Here is a 20,856-nt window from a genome sequence, read left to right on the forward strand (position 1 = left end):
ATGTTGAAACCCTAGAACTATTTCGGAATGCATCATAAACAATGCCAGGAATCCAAATCCAAAGCAAACGTTATCAGCTTAACATTCAATCTGTTATATTTAATTTCCTATTTTTAATGTCGGGTTAAAAATGGCTAATTGTCAATATAAATAATTGATATATACCACGCTTAAAAATGTCACATAAAGTCTTGTATATACATACTTATGATTATAAATCAGCGAGAATGAAGGTACATATGGTTATATCGCGCTACAATCAAACCTGTTCACATGGTAAATAAACTCAGTCATCATCATTGATACCAGGATACCAGACGCGCGTTTCGTCTAGTCCACATTTTATTAACAATTAAATCATCAATCTAGTAATCTAGACACTTTAAAAAATCATTTAATAAACTTCTTATGGTTTTTCTCAAGGCGTTGTGCTTGTATACATTATTTTCAATAGTCCACATTTTACTGACATTTGAACCATCAATCTCGTCATTTGGACACTTTAAGGAGGTAGACCTAGGTTAAGGGAAATAACTCTTCAAATCATCCATACGTTTGTGTCAACCATTTTCAAAAATATATTCTAAGCTTCTAGGTTACATAGACTATTTTCAATCTGTTTCAGGTAAATGCTTAAAATACATTGATGAAACTTGACTTTTACAAACGCATAACTGATTTAAAGAGTTATCTCCCTGAACCAAGGTCTACCCCCTTAAAAATCATATAATAAACGTCTTATGGTATTTCGTAATGCGTTGATTTGTACTTGTATACATTGGTGAAACTAAAAGGCGTGCTTCAGACGAAGTCAACACAACGGTGTATGCTTTGCTATATATACAATATTTATGTATGATTATATTGTGTATAGTTTGAAGGCGTCCACCGAATGTGAAAGAATCCTATTAAACCTCCCAGCATGTGCTTAACAAATCTTCTATTTATAGTTTATGTATAAAAGTTGCATCTGTAGGAACTTATAGTTAAATCAATGGGCTATAATTTGTAACTTTGTGTTCTACATGAGGGTCTATATGAAGGTATTTTTTCTATGTACTTTATCGTTTACACCATTTTTTTCTTCTTTTCATATCCGGCAAAAAGCTATCAAGAACTTAAATTTCGGACAGCCGTTAAATGTGAACCAAATCAAAATATTACTTTCGTTTTCATATTTAATGTAAATTTTCCCCATTTCTCTAAAAATATTCCGTTTAAAAACATGAACCCCCCATTATTTGTATTATAAACTTTGTCGTTTATGCTGCTTTTTGTGTACGTAGGAAGGCTACAATCAGACAAAGTAATTTATAGATTTTGTCCTTACATTCTTTACTTGTGAGCCCATTATTCTGCATTATTGGTCCCTTATTTCTATTCGTATTGTGTAAAACCCATCCAAAACCTCCTACATCGTATGGGCTACGTGTGATTCAAGTAAAACCCATCCAAACCCTCCTACATCGTATGGGCTACGTGTGATTCAAGTAAAACCCATCCAAACCCTCCTACATCGTATGGGCTACGTGTGATTCAAGTAAAACCCATCCAAACCCTCCTACATCGTATGGGCTACGTGATTCAAGTAAAACACATCCAAACCCTCCTACATCGTATGGGCTACGTGTGATTCAAGTAAAACCCATCCAAACCCTCCTACATCGTATGGGCTACGTGTGATTCAAGTAAAACCCATCCAAACCCTCCTACATCGTATGGGCTACGTGATTCAAGTAAAACCCATCCAAACCCTCCTACATCGTATGGGCTACGTGTGATTCAAGTAAAACCCATCCAAACCCTCCTACATCGTATGGGCTACGTGATTCAAGTAAAACCCATCCAAACCCTCCTACATCGTATGGGCTACGTGTGATTCAAGTAAAACCCATCCAAACCCTCCTACATCGTATGGGCTACGTGTGATTCAAGTAAAACCCATCCAAACCCTCCTACATCGTATGGGCTACGTGATTCAAGTAAAACCCATCCAAACCCTCCTACATCGTATGGGCTACGTGATTCAAGTAAAACCCATCCAAACCCTCCTACATCGTATGGGCTACGTGATTCAAGTAAAACCCATCCAAACCCTCCTACATCGTATGGGCTACGTGTGATTCAAGTAAAACCCATCCAAACCCTCCTACATCGTATGGGCTACGTGTGATTCAAGTTAAAAGTACTCTTACAACCAAAATAGAAAAAAATCTGTTGTGATAGAAAATAAACTTACTATAAAGAAGTATATAAATACAGAAATGTTATGGTTTTCTGTATTTTATAAGCTTGAACGGTTATTACTCCTGTCTATGAAAATATTTATTTGGACAAGGGCTGCGGAAGGTATTTTCAACAATAAACATGCATAAGTAATTGGACTTTTTGATGAATGAACGTTTACCGTTTCCATTTTAACAGACAAGTAAATAAACATATGCTAATAAGAGACACAAAAAAAATGAGAATCAATCAACTTGCAATTTTAACAAAGCTGCCAATTGATATGTGTAAAAGCGATCAAGAAAGTCTAAAATAGTCATGAAATTTTCCAAAGGAATTTCCCATTACGTTTGTTAGCCCTCTCTATTCATCTATACCCATTTGGAATTAAGAGTTTTGTGCCCGAAAGAATACGAGTAGGCTATGTATGTGCCTGGAAAGACGTACATAGCATACACCAAGCATGTGTTATACATGTATGCCAAAATTACAACTTATACAGAAATAGTGATCACCTATAAAAGAATATCTACAGAGAGTGTAGACTGAGATCATTATTGAACCTTAAAAGTTTACAATCTTTTATATAGAGGTACTCGTCAGATGGAGTACACTACGGTTATGCTTCTGTCGATCTCCATAGGTTGTGCCGGAAACATGACAACTATATTTTTTAGAAAGGTATGTTCTTTCGAAAACATAGTTTTTCAAACGAAATAAAAATATTACAATTATTTATAGATATAAGTGAATACATAACATGCGATATAAAATTCAAACTTTTGAAAACCATATCGAAATTAGCAAGTGGTCCGAGACCACAATTGTCGTCCCTTGTTTTTCGTTGTCCCTTGTTTTTCGTTGTTCCCCTTGTTTTTCGTTGTCCCTTGTTTTTCGTTGTCCCTTGTTTTTCGTTGTCCCTTGTTTTTCGTTGTTCACGAATATAGTCCATAGTGTTGACAGTGGGTTACTTGCCATTTATTTTTATACCCCTTCCAAATTTATTTCTCCATGTTTATTGCCTCAAATTGCAAGTATGGGGGTGAAATTACACTGTAAAAAAATTTGGGTCCAGAATTTTAGAGGAAAGTAGTGATTTGGTCCAGGTGAAAAAGGTTGAAAATTAGCACTTCGGAAGCTGTCAAAAGATTTCAAGACGCCCTAAACATAAAATTGTCCATATTTTGAGTTAGAGCCGATGAAGTTTTCTATAATTTTGATATAATTTGTCCCAAAAGTATTACAACACACTGTAAAAGTTTCTTTGAGAAAGCGCAGGTGGGACTTTTTTTATTTTCATTTATGTTCTAAAAGAAATGCACTACGAAATAATTGTGTTCTCGGACCAAGTACCTTAAAACAAAATGACATAATTCTTCAGTTGTCACATGTGAAACACCATAGAAAGTTACGCATTTGGCGTACACCTTGGAGGTGATTGAGTTTAGTGCAAAGTATAACTGTGCATGTGCATGTACTAGCATAATTGTGTTTTATCGTGTCAAGACAATTATACATGACTCGAAACAAGGTACTCAGATAAATGTACTAATAGAAAGTTATTTGGAACTTATTGTATAATTATACTATACATACGACTCTTAAATATCAATCACCCAGTCAAGGGGAGAGAGACGAACAAATGAATCAATCTTGACAATAAGTGTGATGTTTACGTGCATAAAAATTATCCTTTGTAGGCGAGAAATTACAAGAGTAGATAGCACTTTTCTTGATGACTTCATAATTGCTAATAATCTTATCTAGTATGTAATACGTCTTCTTATTGGCTGAAATTGTTTGTCTATCAGCTCATAGACATAATTTTGTCTTGTGATCGTGACGTTTCCAACGTTTTTCATGATTTACTACTCACAATGGAATTTATAATTAAATTTTAAAGAGTGACTAATATTTTTCTGTATATTCGAAATAACCTCAAAAATATGGTGCACACTCGCTGCGTGGGTTATTTAGTGTGCACCACATTTTTTATGTCATTTCTTCATACACAGAACAAATATTACAGTCATACCTTAAGTACACTATAATGAGCAATCAGCATTTTTTAAAACAAAACGGTATTTTAACCTTCATGTACAAAGATTATTTAGGTAGAACAAATTTAATTCAAAGAATCTCTCATAAGGGTAGGACGTTAAGTGTATCTGTGTTAAAAGAAAACATTGCCAACGTATTACTATTGAAACCAACAGTATGTTATGAAGCACAGTGCGTTGGCTAGATGTTCCTGATCTCTCAATCTTCAAAGTGACAAAAATATATAAATATGTAATAAACGGTGAAAGATTTAAGTCGATCTCCAACAATTTCGTAAGTCACTACTCCAGTATTGAGTTGTTTGCAAGCCCCCCTCACCAAAGTTTAATAAATAAAATCAATTTATAGTAAATTTAAAAACTCTATAACTGTTTATGGGACGATCAATTTTTTTTTATGGGGGTCGGGGATGGGGGTCGATTTTGAAATTGAATATCCTGATCAAGTAGAACTGAAAATATAAAAAAAAAAAATGTCATAAACAAGATGAAAATAAGTATATTGTAACACAAAATGCAGGAGAGAATTGTGTACAGAATGAATATAACTGTCTGCTCTACGAAAGCCGAGAGGGGATCATGCATTTCAACAGTTAAGAATAAATTGGGAATCCACAAAAAAAAAAAAAAAATTGCCCCCCCCCCCTCCCCCCCACACACACAATTTTTTTTTTTTTTTATCAAAACAGCGATGGGTTTCAGAAGAGCAGCCTTAAATTTATTAATGTTGTCTACCAGTCAAACAAAGTATCTCAGTAATTTGTTTTCTTTAAGTAAAAACTGGTCGGAGTGCATAAAAAAGCCACATTACCGTCTGATAATCAGATCACGCTAGGGAAAACAATATAACTCTACGGAAGAAGTTTAAAATGAAGACAAACACCTCGACATGTGTTTTCGCTACTAAAAATAGTTCCAATCCAATTGATTTGATTTCCATATAGTTATTTAGCACACGAACCTGTTGTCTGGTACCTGGATTCCCATCAATCAAGGAGGTAAATTATTTCCTTGAACTGACATTGTGAAGGGGGTGTTTATTATTAGCAAAGACACGTGCCCCTGTCAGATTAGCACGCGTTGATATGTACAGGAAAATTTAATTATAACCATATGACTGATAAAACTACTTCAAAACAAATTTTGACAATAGAAGAATAAGATAAATGAGATTACTTAGAAACTGAACATTTCTGAAGTGCAGACAGTATGAAATACTTGAGTTTTCAATACTTTTTCTATGTAGACCGCCTGTGCGACATTCGTAAAGAATTTATTTGCTATTATAATCTTTAGAGATTGATATAATATTTAAAGGGGAAAAAAATCAACAAAATTAAAAAAAAAAAATTCAGAAACCACGGCTATCACACACGTATAGTACTCTGAATATATACACAAATATGTGCCACTGGACGTTATCTACTCAACTAGTGCACGATTTTTTTTGTCATACAGGAGTATTCGACGTTTTAATTCTGCTGGTTTATCTATACAACTATACATGTATACAATATACATAAAATTGAGAATGGAAATGGGGAATGTGTCAAAGCGACAAACAACCGACCATAGAGCAGAAAACAGCCGAAAGCCACATGTATATATACCCATCCACATATTGAAAGAATTTTCATAAAAAATGCATCAGATTAATTATGTGTAGTGAGTTCAATCATACTTTCATATTTTAGCAACAAAATAATACAATGTTAGAAAAAAAACAGGGAAAAAACAAGACATTAAATATAAACATAGGTATCATGACGTCACAAGCGTCCGTTCAAAGATTATCGCAACATCTCAGCTAGTTTCGACTGTCAAAATAACTATTAATTCATTAAAAAGCTTTTCTTTACATTGAGCTCTGCTACTGTAATTAGCACAGAGATGACTCAGATGAGAACTGGCTCGTGATCGACAAAATTAATTATTCAAAACCGTATTTTTCATAAGCAACTTTTGAACAAGCCTATCCATTCATTAACAATAAAAGCCATTTTCGTTTGATCAGTTTTATTACCAAGATCATAACACAACACCAACCTACCATCATTCGAGATCAAACAACGAATAAAATACAGCTACTAAAGAGGCACAAGATAACATACAGTGACGGATGCAGGGAGCGTATGCCCATTGATAGAAAAGTATATCATTTGATTGTATAAAATTGACCATTTTATTTTTAACTCGCTCCTGTGAGCGATATCTATACCGTTTTTTCTTCTTTTCAAAAATCCTGGATCCGTTTTGACCTTCGATCAGTAGGAAATTGGGCCGATTTAGTGTTTTCAAAATAGAAATAGACAGATAAACATAATAACATAATGACAAATAACATAATCGGGCAGTCAGAAGCTGAAAAACGAGTCACCCTGGGTTCGAGTTTGTCATTATGATGGACGTTTTTAACGACCTTGACTGGCTATACAACCCTAGCACGGTTGGTTAAATATCTTGTCAGGAATCTTGCATTCCCTGTTCATACGCGCATGTCTGAGTCAAGAGGACAAGTAACATGTTATATCAGTTAGAAACCTACTACATGATGGTCATGAATATTTATAGGAACGAGTTTTTGTCACATACAAATCGAGTCTAAACTTTGAAAGATTGAAATCGCTCGAGCTATTTGAAAATGAACATTAAATGCGTTTTTGTCACATACAAGCGAGTCTAAACTTTGAAAGATTGAAATCGCTCGAGCTATTTGAAAATGAACATTAAATGCGTTTTTGTCACATACAAGCGAGTCTAAACTTTGAAAGATTGAAATCGCTCGAGCTTTTTGAAAATTAATTTATCATTTTCTGGTTAGGTAAACGTTTAGAGATTAAATTTATGTAGGTAACTAACATCAAACGGAAGTGTGAAATGATCGTCTGCTACTTTATCGCATCCTTATCATTTAAATGTTTATTTTTATACCTTCATTTCAAATAAAGATAAATAACTTAGACAATTCTGTGAATGAATTTTTGTAATTTGAAAGTTTATTAAGTGTAAACACTTGTTATAATAAACTCCTTGTGATATATATATATATTTATATTGCACCCCTACATATAAATCATTCTTTAAAAGTGTAAAAGCTCACCAAGACAAATTTAAATATTATATGGGGGGGGGGGGGGGGGTTCCAGTTACATCTAAAAAAAGTAAGGGGAGGTAGAGATTTAAAAAAAATATGTTTTTTCTTTACATTGAGCCTATGGGAGTAACATTCTGACTTTAACGGTGCTTAATGAAAAATGACAAAACAATCTTTAGGGTAGGCCATTATTATAATATTAAGACTAAAAGTTTATTTTACTATTATAGAAATGAAACGATGATGAAAATGAAGTATTCGATGATGTTATGCATATATGACAGATGAATGAATCCCAAGATAGTGATAAACAAATAACTGGATAGTCCGTTTCCTGATAGGAATATAGTTGTGTGGCAGACCCCTTTATCGTACATGATCAACTCACTTGCAAAATCTACCTAATTGATCTATTGTTAATTTGTTTTCGCCCAGTTCATGAAATATTTGCCACTGTAAGTATAAACACAAGTAGCCTAACATGATATTGAACATATCTCCCTCTATTTTTCAAGATCCAGATATGGATTTTATATCAATAACATCTTTAACTTTGACTTAAATCCTGATTGCAGGTTAATAGACTACTGAGTATATGAGGTACGAGTACAACTAATGGCGTACAACAATCAAAGTTTTAATACGAAAGAAATTCCACCAAAAGGGGATGTAATAAACATACTGTATCTTTGAGATTTTTTTGTTATGTAAATAAAATCCTTTCTTTTCCGAATTCTTCCGGGTTCACAATTTCTGCTGATGATGCATATAAACGTACTTTAGCATACAAAAAAACACTGCACGTGCAAAATTGCACACCAACCTGATAAGCCGTTTGCAATTAAAATTCCTTGTGATAAGTATTTATAAATGTCTTATGATTGAATTTATTGAAATAAAGATCAAACATCATCAAGTAGACTAGAGGGTCGAAGTTCCGAACTCAAATACGTATAACATAATTGAGGTCAAATACTCTTTGCCGGAAGAAGTTGTAACCTTAATAATTTTAGTACATTGGCGACTTAAAATAGAAAGATATCATTCGACAAATGCCATACATGTACATGTATCTATAGCACTTAGAATGTAAATGGCATTGTACAGTGCAAAATGTAAGCATCAAATATTCAATGAACACTAAAAGAAATATGTGGGGTTGGTAGGAATTCATAATCAAGACGTAATGAAACGAATTAATATACATGTATAAACTTTGTGGTTGCTATGGCGTTCACCAGAGAAATAACATATGAATTAAATGATAATAATTATTATCGACATTTAAATCTTTGATAATTGTATACATGTATGTACTACATCAAATTGTCAAGATTCCCGGTGAAGGAATATTTAGATGTACAAGTATCGAGGTTAAACCTATGATTATTGTTTTTCAAACATCAAATTGTCCAGCTTCTTAGTGAAAAAATATCTAGAAGTACAAGTATCGACGGTTAGTTCATAATAACTGTATACGTTAAAGACCCAAATGTCTAGATTCTGGGTGAAGTGAAATATATCTGTACGTATGTAGTTCCGACAGCTAAATCTAGTATGACAACTGTGTATATATACAAGTTAACAGCAAATTGTCCAGATTCTAGGTGAGGTAAAGGCATATCTATAAGTACTAGCAGCGACAGTTAATTCTGTGATAACTGCATGTAATACATCAAGTTTTCTACATTCATAGATTCTGAGTGAAAGAATATCTGGACGTTCAATCATCGACAGTTAAATCTGTGATAACTGTAGTGTGTATAATTGTCCAGATTCAATGTGAAAAAATATCTAGACGTTCAGTTATCGACAGTTAAATCTATGATAACTGTATGTAATACATCAATGTCCAGACTCTGGGTGAAAGGATACTAGTTTGTAGCCATACAGTATTTTACACGCAAACTAACGGAGCAAGGGGGTTAAGGTTTTGTTTCTGAATTAGAACAAATTTTAATTTTTCGACGCTATCATTCAATTTTTTTCTCAAAACACTATAAGGTATTGGGGAAATATGCATTCAGATTATTTATTTTGACCAGAATATTTTTCTTCATTACATTGGGGATAATAATAATTTTTGTATATAATAAAACTATATATATACCCGTTTCCTCTCCCCATATAGATAAATGGTTGTTCCCTGACTAATGAGTTTGAAAGTACTTTATATTTCATTCATCGCCCAGGTATACTAATTACCTCCACCACTAATCAATCAATACTACGCGTAATATGCACGTTACGCGCGTGCGAATGTTATTGTAAATTGGCCATGAAATGTTGCATTAAATTCGATCTCTGCCATATATTGTTTTCAAACGTTTAACATTGTATATATTATAAGCCGTCTGAAGGAGACTCGTTCTACCTTTTCGATAAAATGTTCATTGCATACCTAGAATTCGTTTGACCATTGTTTTTAAATCAAAGAGGAAAGAAAAGAGAAATTATCACAAAGACTTCCGAAGGTAGCAATCAAAAAGGCCTTACTTGCAAAAAAGAAAATCAACAAATGTGTGTATGAACATTGGGTCTTGTGTATGTTCACTTTGACAAAATCGTCCATACCCAGGGGTAGAGCCAGCCATTTTCTAAAGGGGTTCCCAACACAGAATAAAGGAAGGGGGTTCCAATCATGTGTCCCCATCAAATGCATTGATCGTCCAAATAAAAGGGGGTTCCAATCCCCGCCCCCCCCCCCCCCCCCCCCTGAATCCGCCACTGCATACCACAGGTCTTTATGGATCTTTTGGACAAATAAATCAAGGAAGAACTTGACATCAAAGAACACAGGTTTGATATGCCAACTGTAGTCTACTAAGTTAACTACCATGTTTACACCTTTGCCAATACAAAAAATAAAAACGCCAATATTTCACTAATCATGATCGCATAATAATGTTTCTGGTGCAAATGAAAGTACATTGCTTAAACAAGATTAAAAAAATAATAGACAATATATATCCAAAGAAAACAAAACATGTCGAGTTACAATATATATGAACCAATAGATACAACCTAGTGGTGATACATGTTATGTTTACAAGACGTGGGGCTAATAAGTGAACTCGGCTAACGTGAGATAGTAAAACGAGTAGTTTCAAGGTTTCATAGGTTTTAAGCATCAAGGATGATTGCACTCTCTTCAAGTTTTAAGAGGGTATAACTTAGTTAAGGGAGATAACTTTTTAAATCAGTTATAAATACGTTTGTAAAAGTCAAGTTTCATCGATGTATTTTAAGCATTTAACTGAAAACGATTGAAAATAATCTATATTACTAAGAAGCTTAGAATATATTTATGAAAATGGTTGACATAAACGTATTGTTCATATTAAGAGTTATATCCCTAAGTCTACCTCCATAAATCACAGTATCACATTGCCACATACACCATGTACACGATGTGAACACGAACAAATAATTCTATGAAGCATTCTATTTTAAATTAATTATTTTATGGGATAGGATATTCTGTTTTGCATGTAAGCACATGGAACAATCAATTGCAAAACATCTAGGTCATATAAAAAAGAAGATGTGGTATGATTGCCAATGAGACAACTATCCACAAAAGACCAAAATGACACAGACATTAACAACTATAGGTCACCGTACGGCCTTCAACAATGAGCAAAGCCCATACCGCATAGTCAGCTATAATAGGCCCCGATAAGACAATGTAAAACAATTCAAACGAGAAAACTATATATATATAACGGCCTTATTTATGTAAAAAAAAATGAACGAAAAACAAATATGTGACACATAAACAAACGACAACCACTGAATTACAGGCTCCTGACTTGGGACAGGCACATACATAAATAATGTGGCGGGGTTAAACATGTTATCGGGATCCCAACCCTCCCCCTAACCCGGGACAGTGGTATAACAGTACAACATAAGAACGAACTATTAAAATCAGTTGAAAAAGGCTTAACTAATCAGATGGACAAAAATACAAGTGGACGTGGCCGAGTACTTATACATCCCGACACAAAAAGACGCAATGAACAGATCTGAGAGTACTCGCAGTTATCTGACAGCTAGTTCAAAGCCACTAACAACTAATAAAAAAATCATGCATCTAAGACTAAACATGTTTAGACATGTTTGCTTTAAAATATATGATGGCTGCGTCCATGTAACGCTTTTTGGTACCTTGAAACTTTCAGCTGATAATAGACAATATAACCTCCACGATGAGTGCAACATGCGTTTGACAAAGAACACTTAATAATATTTCATGCCTTCACTAATTTTTCTTGTTCAGTATTATAGTTTTATTACACTTCATTTATTTCGCGCAATATAGAAGACTTTGAAAATCTAGCTTAGCAGACGATTATGGCGTACTAACACGTATCTAGATGTATGTAATGCTTTCTTAATGCACGTTTTGTTGAAATGAGGTCTTAAGACATAAAAATTCTCACTGAATTTATATGAATTTGCATAAGTAATGACGTCATAATCGTCTATAATGTACAAAGCCAATTGATTTCGTTCAAGTCTGTTTGAATTGAAGACGATTTGGACAAAATGATTAAAAACTAAAGAAGACGAAACCGGAAACACTTAAATCTATGTGATCTTGTCAAGACGCTTGAAAATATTCCTGTTTAATTTCGACTATAAATACAAACAAATAAATTGATTTTTTACAGTTTGTTCCTTAAAATAACTCATCAAGATGACGATTTTGTTTAAGCATCAAACACATTTGTATATATATGATAGATTGTAAATACAGTATTGTCATGGCTACAGAAACGTACTTCTGGACGAAATTAGAACCCAGCTCTCCCCTTTCGCCTTCGAGTGAGCTGAATGAACAACTAGATTATTCGGATAGGGACATTCCAGCGATCAATTTAAAAAAAAAACATTAGCAAAAAAAAAGTTCCACTCTTAAGTCATGAACATTTAAGAACGATCATTTTTTTGGTTAGATTTTCTGTGATAAGAACCCCAGAAATTCTTAATGCTTTTTAATGGGGACAAATGGTTGGACCCCTTTTTATCCTTGTTTAGGAACCCCCTTTTAAAAATGTTTGGGTCTGCTCCTGTATCTCATAAAATCCTCAACAATCAACAATCGCATCCACACATTAACATCTATATACACATACGTTTGATTATATAATCAGATTATATATATATATATATAGGAAACAGATATGGCAATTGATAAGCAATCTTATAATTAATCAATAATACATTTCTAATAATTAATTAATAGAATCATTCCAGCGAATAATAAATCAATTCGTTTGATAACAATAATCCAATAAAAGGAAACATTTGGCACGAACCTGTGGAGACTATTATGCAACCTATAACACGAATAAAATCTTCACATTGAAGATTGTTTTTTGTTTTTGTATTTGGGGAGGAGAGACGATTGCAATATAGATCGGGCTTCAGCATGTTCAGACACACTTATATTTTTTTTAAAGGTTGCAACTTCAGTTTTAGCATATTGATACAATTTTAAAAACTCGATATTTTTGTACAAAATGATTAAAATCCTACTAAGTATTGGGTAAGACAACTGGGTCCACACTTCTGTTACAGGGAACAAAAACGTTCCAATTATAAACCCAGTGGCAGAACACAGTGCAATTTATCACTGTCATGACTGTTGACAATACTGATTTTTAAATATTGCTATGGAGATATTTATATGAAATTTCATTTAACACATATAAGATTATTATTAGTATAAAATCAAAACAATTAGATTGCTTCTAAGTAAAAATAAGTAAACAGCACATGCGTAGTCCGGGAGGTCAAGGGTTTGAAAACAAATAAGCACTGTTAAAGTCGACGTTCTGTTTGAATTGTAACTGTTAAAGTTGAGTATGATTGTATCGACCCTCCCCCTTTTTTTGGGAAATACCTGCCTACGGGTCTGTAAACAATATATTTACCAATAAAAAAAAACAAAATAGTATAAAAATCTTCGTTTAAAGAGCAGGTTTTTTTACACCATACAAGCATTTTCTGTTCAGCATGTCAGAAGGGTTAAATCGTATAAATATAGTGACATGTGTTAAATTATTGATGAATGAATAAATAGAAATGAAATTTTGTGACGTAATTTCTTTGTATCACCATAGGTGACAACAGGTTGAGACAGCCTCTTTGTTCGGATTACTTAAGCTGTATAAAATCTATACCATTTAATACATTTATATAAGGGTAATGGTTGGTACCTATTACAGCTAGTTTCCTAATGCATGTAAAGCAAAACTTTGGTTGGCTTGCTTGCTTTGTTTGTAAAATTGTGTGTACAAGATTTGTAAATAAGATTGACATCTTTTTTTTAAAAACAATATATATATAGGCATAGTTTAACCTGTATATATAATATTTGAATTTAATTGGGTGTTATCCTAATGATTGTACATTATAAAAACAAATCAAGCAAGCTAACTAAAGACTTGCTTTACATGCTGTAGGAAATTAGATGTAAATCGTTTAAACCCGCTGCATTTCAGTTTGTACCAATCTGATGTTCAGTAGTTTGTTGGTGTTGTTCATAAGTGTTTCTCGTTTCTTGTGTTTTATATAGAATAGACCGTGGGTTTTCCCGTTTGAATTTATAAAAAAAATCGTGTCTTTGTAACCGTTGCGTCAGTCCTTGTGAGTGTCATAGTTAAGTGAATTGCTGCAGTTTGTTATTGTTTTTTTATTTATCTGCATTTAATATTCCGAAAAGGATATAAAAAAAAATTGCTCTCAAATCGTTTTAATTATTTATTTAAGCAAGATCATAGCTTTTGAACTGTCATTCCATTTTTTGTGAAACTTTAAGTGTTTGTTATTTTACAATAAATTAAAACAAAGAAACACACACAGAAAAACTTATGCCCCTCCGCCCTAAAAAAAAGAATAAAAAAAAGGAAGAGAAAAGTTTGAAATAAAAAGAATTTAAGCTCGAAATAAACTATTCAAAGCAAAATTTTAGCAAAAGGAAAGGAAAAATAAATTTGAATTAGATTATTCAAATTGTATTGTAACAAAATAAAAAGAGCCAAAAATAAATGAATAGATAAATAAAATACCATTGAACTAATACGTTATAAATATACTAGATAATGGCTTATGAATGCTAAATATAGGAATCATTTAGCACATTATTATACACAATCTAATTATAGCGGTACGGGAGCAATAGTCGGCTGATCCGTTTTACACCTTAATTGTTATAATGTTTTATTGATGAAGCATATGGTTGTGACACCACGTGCACGATATGACTTAATACCTTCTTATTTATTGATTACGACGGCCTTTATCACAACAAGAACATATTGTTATCTGTTATGTCCGAGACATTACTAACACTATATCGATGAGTTTGTCAATATATAAAATAGGAGATGTGGTATAGTTGCCAATGAGAGAACTATATAGGCCAATTTCTCCTCAGGTATAATAAGTCATCGTACGGCCTTCAACCATGAGCAAACCCCATACCGTATAGCCCATTGATACTTGGGGACAGCAGGCCCGTAGCCAGGAATTTCCAAGGGGGGGGGGGGGTTCGTTGGACTCATGAACTCGACTTTAACAGTCAAAATTTGAACAAAACGTTGACTTAAACAGTGCTTATTTGATTTCAAAAGGGGGGGGGGGGGGGTTTGGACCCCTGGCTACTGGTATGGACAGAATTTTTGTTTTGCGCTCCCCATTTTTAAATTGTTTATCATACACTGACTATACGCCACCACTTCAAAATATTTTAACTTGATTTTAATTTTCATCTCTGATATATATGATATAACATAGCGTAAGCGTGTTTAGTAATGATTCTCGATTCCAAAATAAACAATATTAACAATATTAACCAACTCTGAGATTCTAGATGGGGGTCTACAATTCTACATTCTCATGTTTTGTGTATGTCGGTTTTTCTCTATTCTTCATACATTTATTCTTTATTTACTATACTATATAATTAGGCATTCCATTATTTTAAAATTATTGTTCTATATTCTTTATATATATTTGTCCCTTAATCTGCACTTTTTGCCCATTATTCTCTATTCTGTAAACCCCATCTCACCCCACAACTATCATACCGATTACCGTGGTACAAATGTCCCATCCCACCCCTCAACTATTATACCGATTATCGTGGTACAAATGTCCCATCCCACCCCTCAACTATCATACCGATTATCGTGGTACAAATGTCCCATCCCACCCCTCAACTATCATACCGATTATCGTGGTACAAATGTCCTATCCCACCCCTCAACTATCATACCGATTATCGTGGTACAAATGTCCCATCCCACCCCTCAACTATCATACCGATTATCGTGGTACAAATGTCCTATCCCACCACTCAACTATCATACCCATTATCGTGGTACAAATGTCCCATCCCACCCCTCCACTATCATACCCATTATCGTGGTACAAATGTCCTATCCCACCCCTCAACTATCATACCGATTATCGTGGTACAAATGTCCCATCCCACCCCTCAACTATCATACCGATTATCGTGGTACAAATGTCCTATCCCACCACTCAACTATCATACCGATTATCGTGGTACAAATGTCCTATCCCACCCCTCAACTATCATACCGATTATCGTGGTACAAATGTCCTATCCCACCCCTCAACTATCATACCGATTATCGTGGTACAAATGTCCCATCCCACCCCTCAACTATCATACCGATTATCGTGGTACAAATGTCCCATCCCACCCCTCAACTATCATACCGATTATCGTGGTACAAATGTCCCATCCCACCCCTCAACTATCATACCGATTACCGATTATCGTGATCCCACCCCTCAACTATCATACCGATTATCGTGGTACAAATGTCCTATCCCACCACTCAACTATCATACCCATTATCGTGGTACAAATGTCCCATCCCACCCCTCCACTATCATACCCATTATCGTGGTACAAATGTCCTATCCCACCCCTCAACTATCATACCGATTATCGTGGTACAAATGTCCCATCCCACCCCTCAACTATCATACCGATTATCGTGGTACAAATGTCCTATCCCACCACTCAACTATCATACCGATTATCGTGGTACAAATGTCCTATCCCACCCCTCAACTATCATACCGATTATCGTGGTACAAATGTCCTATCCCACCCCTCAACTATCATACCGATTATCGTGGTACAAATGTCCCATCCCACCCCTCAACTATCATACCGATTATCGTGGTACAAATGTCCCATCCCACCCCTCAACTATCATACCGATTATCGTGGTACAAATGTCCCATCCCACCCCTCAACTATCATACCGATTATCGTGGTACAAATGTCCCATCCCACCCCTCAACTATCATACCGATTATCGTGGTACAAATGTCCTATCCCACCCCTCAACTATCATACCGATTATCGTGGTACAAATGTCCCATCCCACCCCTCAACTATCATACCGATTATCGTGGTACAAATGTCCCATCCCACCCCTCAACTATCATACCGATTATCGTGGTACAAATGTCCCATCCCACCCCTCAACTATCATACCGATTATCGTGGTACAAATGTCCCATCCCACCCCTCAACTATCATACCGATTATCGTGGTACAAATGTCCCATCCCACCACTCAACTATCATACCGATTATCGTGGTACAAATGTCCTATCCCACCCCTCAACTATCATACCGATTATCGTGGTACAAAAGTCCTATCCCACCCCTCAACTATCATACCGATTTTCGTGGTACAAATGTCCCATCCCACCCCTCAACTATCATACCGATTATCGTGGTACAAATGTCCCATCCCACCGTCCACTCAACTATCATACCGATTATCATGGTACAAATGTTCAACTTGATATATTGATACATTATTTGATTTATATAACATCATCTACACGGAAATATTTGTTCAGTAAATCTATAATTAGGCTTAACACATTGACAGATGTCTAAAGACAAAAGCTTCAATAGTTCAAAACAATGGGAAAAGGGGTGGGGTCGGTTACCGAGTGGTCTAAGTAGTTCAACTACTGTTTGTTCTAGCCTGGCACTCTGACTGAGGTGTAGCGATCTGATTAAGTGTAGGATCAGAGAAAATATTTACATGAACCTTTATAGAACCGTGTTCAACCTATCACAATAGACAACTTTCGAGTTCGATGCATTTCCGTCAAAAACTCTGGTTTTAGTGAACGTCATTTGTGCGTTTATGTGCGTCGTCACTTCAATTCCAATGTTGAGCGAGTGTTTGGAAAACTGTAATTCTATATTGTACGAATTATTCGGCAAATTGAATTCTCAAAATTGACAATCATCATTGCTGTCATTAGGGAATTACGTTCCTACAGAACAACCATTATTTCTAGTTTATCCTGCACAATGACGATCACTATTAAAGACGCTTGATGAACGTAAATAGTGCAGGGATACAGGCGACCCCCTCTATCTGGTAAATGACGTCATAAAGGCCGTATAATTGACGAGTTTTTTCCATTGACGGATGAACTCGAAAGTGGTCTATTGTGCTTTCGTTGCTATTTCGGCAGGTACCTCTTTTCTATAAATAGACCAGAAGGTTTAGGGATCTGATTAAGTGTACGATCTGAAAACAATATGTACATGAACCTTTATAGAACCGTGTTCAACCTAGCAGAAATAATTGCATTTTACAATACAATTGCTATTTCGACAGAAACCCCTTTTCTAAAAATAGACAAGGTGGAGATCTGATTTAGTATACGATCAGAGAAAATATTTACACACCGTATTCAACCTAGCAGATTTAATTGGATTTGATAAGGTAAAGATGAAATGTGTAGAGTAGATTGGCTTGAAGTTAGATCTAATCGATTCGATGTATTTGTAAACATGCCATTCAGTCTGATTAGAGTTTGCAATATGACCCATAACAGAACACGGATTAAAAGCAATCAATTTTTCCCGTTTAAGTGCAAAATTATCTTGTAAACAAAGATGTGAAATGTAAAGAAAGAGAGGCTGTCATGATTGGTCAATTGGTTGTACATTTAAATTGTTTATTTACATTTATTGTTTATATGACATATACGACAGTGTTAATTAGTGAATTCATACGCATGCCATATTTTCACTAGTCTCGAGTTTTTGGCCTTCATTTCAATATTCTGCATATTCTAGATTTTATTACGTTTATACCATTTTGATTTGTTCTATTATGAAGTTTGTTTGTGTAATTGTTCTCTTTACTGCTGTAAGGTTGAAGCGAGCTGGTCATTTTCAAAATCTTGTGTTTTCTCCACTTCTTTTCTAGATCCACGTACGGTTTCATCCCTATATGTATACGACATCCCATAAGCACATAATTATGTCACTCCCTCATTGGTATAAGCGAGAAGAGCGACCGGGGGTATTAAGTGAAATGAACATTAAAACCCTATGTTTACAGTTTGAATCGTCCAGTTTTGCTTTATAAACAAGCGTGTATCGGATAGTTGCATAATTCACCACGAGTAAATAGAGATCAATAGAGATAGGATAATACCTCAATTAATACAGCTACCATATGCATATGAATAAACGTAGATTTAGGGTGAACATGACAATGAGAAAGCATATCCCATAAACTTGACGTTCAATATTTTCTAAATTATATATGTACATAGGAATAAGAAGATGTGCTAAGATTGCCAATGAGACAACTCTCCACCAGAACCCAAATGGCATAGAAGCTAACAACAATATGTCACCGTAAGGTGGTCTTCAACAATGAGCAAAACTTATAGTCAGCTATAGTTCCCTCTGCTCCCGTAATATAAAACGTGAAGTTACGACTACATGTTAACGATGCTGTTTTCTTCTCTTTGGTCTGTTGATTGTTGTCTCTTCGTTACATCCCCGATTCCATTCTCAATTTTATCATTATTGTTAACCCCTTATGTAATTCGGAGTCCGTATTTTTTTTGACATTTTTATACACGATTGTGAGAATCAAGAATTTTGCTTCCTGATGCGAAAATATGACAAATATTTTGAGAAATATCCGACTATGATTCGACGTACATTACATTGTTGTACTTATGAAAATCTTATTAAATCTTTTTATCCGTTGTCTTTTTTTGTAAAAAATTCTCTGAGATCGGAATCAACGTATATCTTCGGCACTGTTTTATGCAATATAACCAGAGATCGATAAATATGTTAATTTTCAGCTTCACAATTGTCAACCATGTCCGTGTACTGTTTATTTCCAATATAACAAACCAATGTATGTTTCATTTTGTAGATTTCACATGTAGAAATCGATCATACATATTAATCCATCTTTTCTTTATAGGTATTACAAATAAATACAAATGATAGCCTTCAGTTCAATGCGTTATCTTTGGTTTAAGGGAATCTGTCTAAGATTTTTCTCAGCTTGACGAATATTCAGCATAATAATTAAACAGAATATATCAAAAGACAATTAGAGAAATAAAGCGGTTTCTTGTACGTACCTTAATAGCATTTCTGCAGAATTTGTTAAAACTATATCCATAATATGTAAATATGAACTCATATCCGTTAATTGAAAAATAATTTTTGTGTAATCATTTTTGTGTAAGCTGTTTTTCTTCTATCAGTTCGCTTCTTCAACCGTCATTGAATCGATTTTCCTGGAGCTCTGGGCTATTCCATTATGACTTGGTTGATAGGGGTGATATCGTCACAATCGGTATTTTTACTCAAAAATTGATTTTAGATCAATAAAGACGTGAAGTGAATATGATATTAAAAACAATATAACCATTTTAATTGACAGCTGTAATCTTGATTAAGTATTATTCTCTTTGATATCAATAGGATCTTTAACGTTAAGAAAATATTGTTTGATTATTTAATCATAATTTACTATGAAACAAGTAAAATTGCTAAAAGCTTGCTTTCTAGTAAAGAAATGATAATTTGAAATAAAAATTAGTCTAGGGTTGTAAATAAGATATAAACAACATCACTATCAGATATATATCTTGAATTACTTCATCAATTTGGTTTTTATCGTGTAATAATGTTTTAAATTTTAATCTAACGATGTAGAAACCTGTTTACAAGTATCAGTATTCGATGTTGAATAACATTAGCCATGTTTTACAACTGAAGTTTCTGTTGCTTTTGAAACAACCACGCTAATTGTCGTTCAGAAAATTATGAATACATTGGGTCTATTTTAAACATATTTATTTATTGTGGATAGGGAAACAAATTATTACAACTTATGTTAACTCCTTTCCACTTCGGAGGCGGATTTAGGGGGGGGAAGGGGTCCCTAGTCCCCCCTTTTGTGGAAAAAATGGTTGGTTATATAGGGAATCACTGAAGCGTGACATGAGCGGGTCTAGGCTATTTCGTGGCGGCAAGTCTTTATTTGTGGAGGAAGCCGGATTGCCCGGAGAAAACCACTGTTAGTATTATTGTTTTATCAGTTTACTCATCTGCAATTCGAAGTAA

General features: G+C 34.3%; 1 protein-coding gene across 8 annotated transcripts in view; it reads right to left on the reverse strand.

Annotated features, from left to right (window-relative positions):
* Positions 1–20,034, reverse strand: part of LOC139497328 (potassium voltage-gated channel protein Shaw-like) — an 86,481-nt gene extending 66,447 nt beyond the window's left edge. For 3 of the 8 annotated variants that reach the window (XM_071285524.1, XM_071285533.1, XM_071285525.1), the window contains exon 1: positions 19,866–20,034. The gene's annotated coding sequence lies outside the window, so the exon portion shown is untranslated. The remainder of the gene's footprint in view (positions 1–19,865) is intronic. The other 5 variants (XM_071285532.1, XM_071285522.1, XM_071285523.1 and 2 more) reach the window with 3 other exon arrangements.
* Between the last annotated feature and the right edge of the window lie 822 nt (positions 20,035–20,856).

This window comes from Mytilus edulis, chromosome 12 (assembly GCF_963676685.1).
Source record: "Mytilus edulis chromosome 12, xbMytEdul2.2, whole genome shotgun sequence".
NCBI lineage: Eukaryota > Metazoa > Mollusca > Bivalvia > Mytilida > Mytilidae > Mytilus > Mytilus edulis.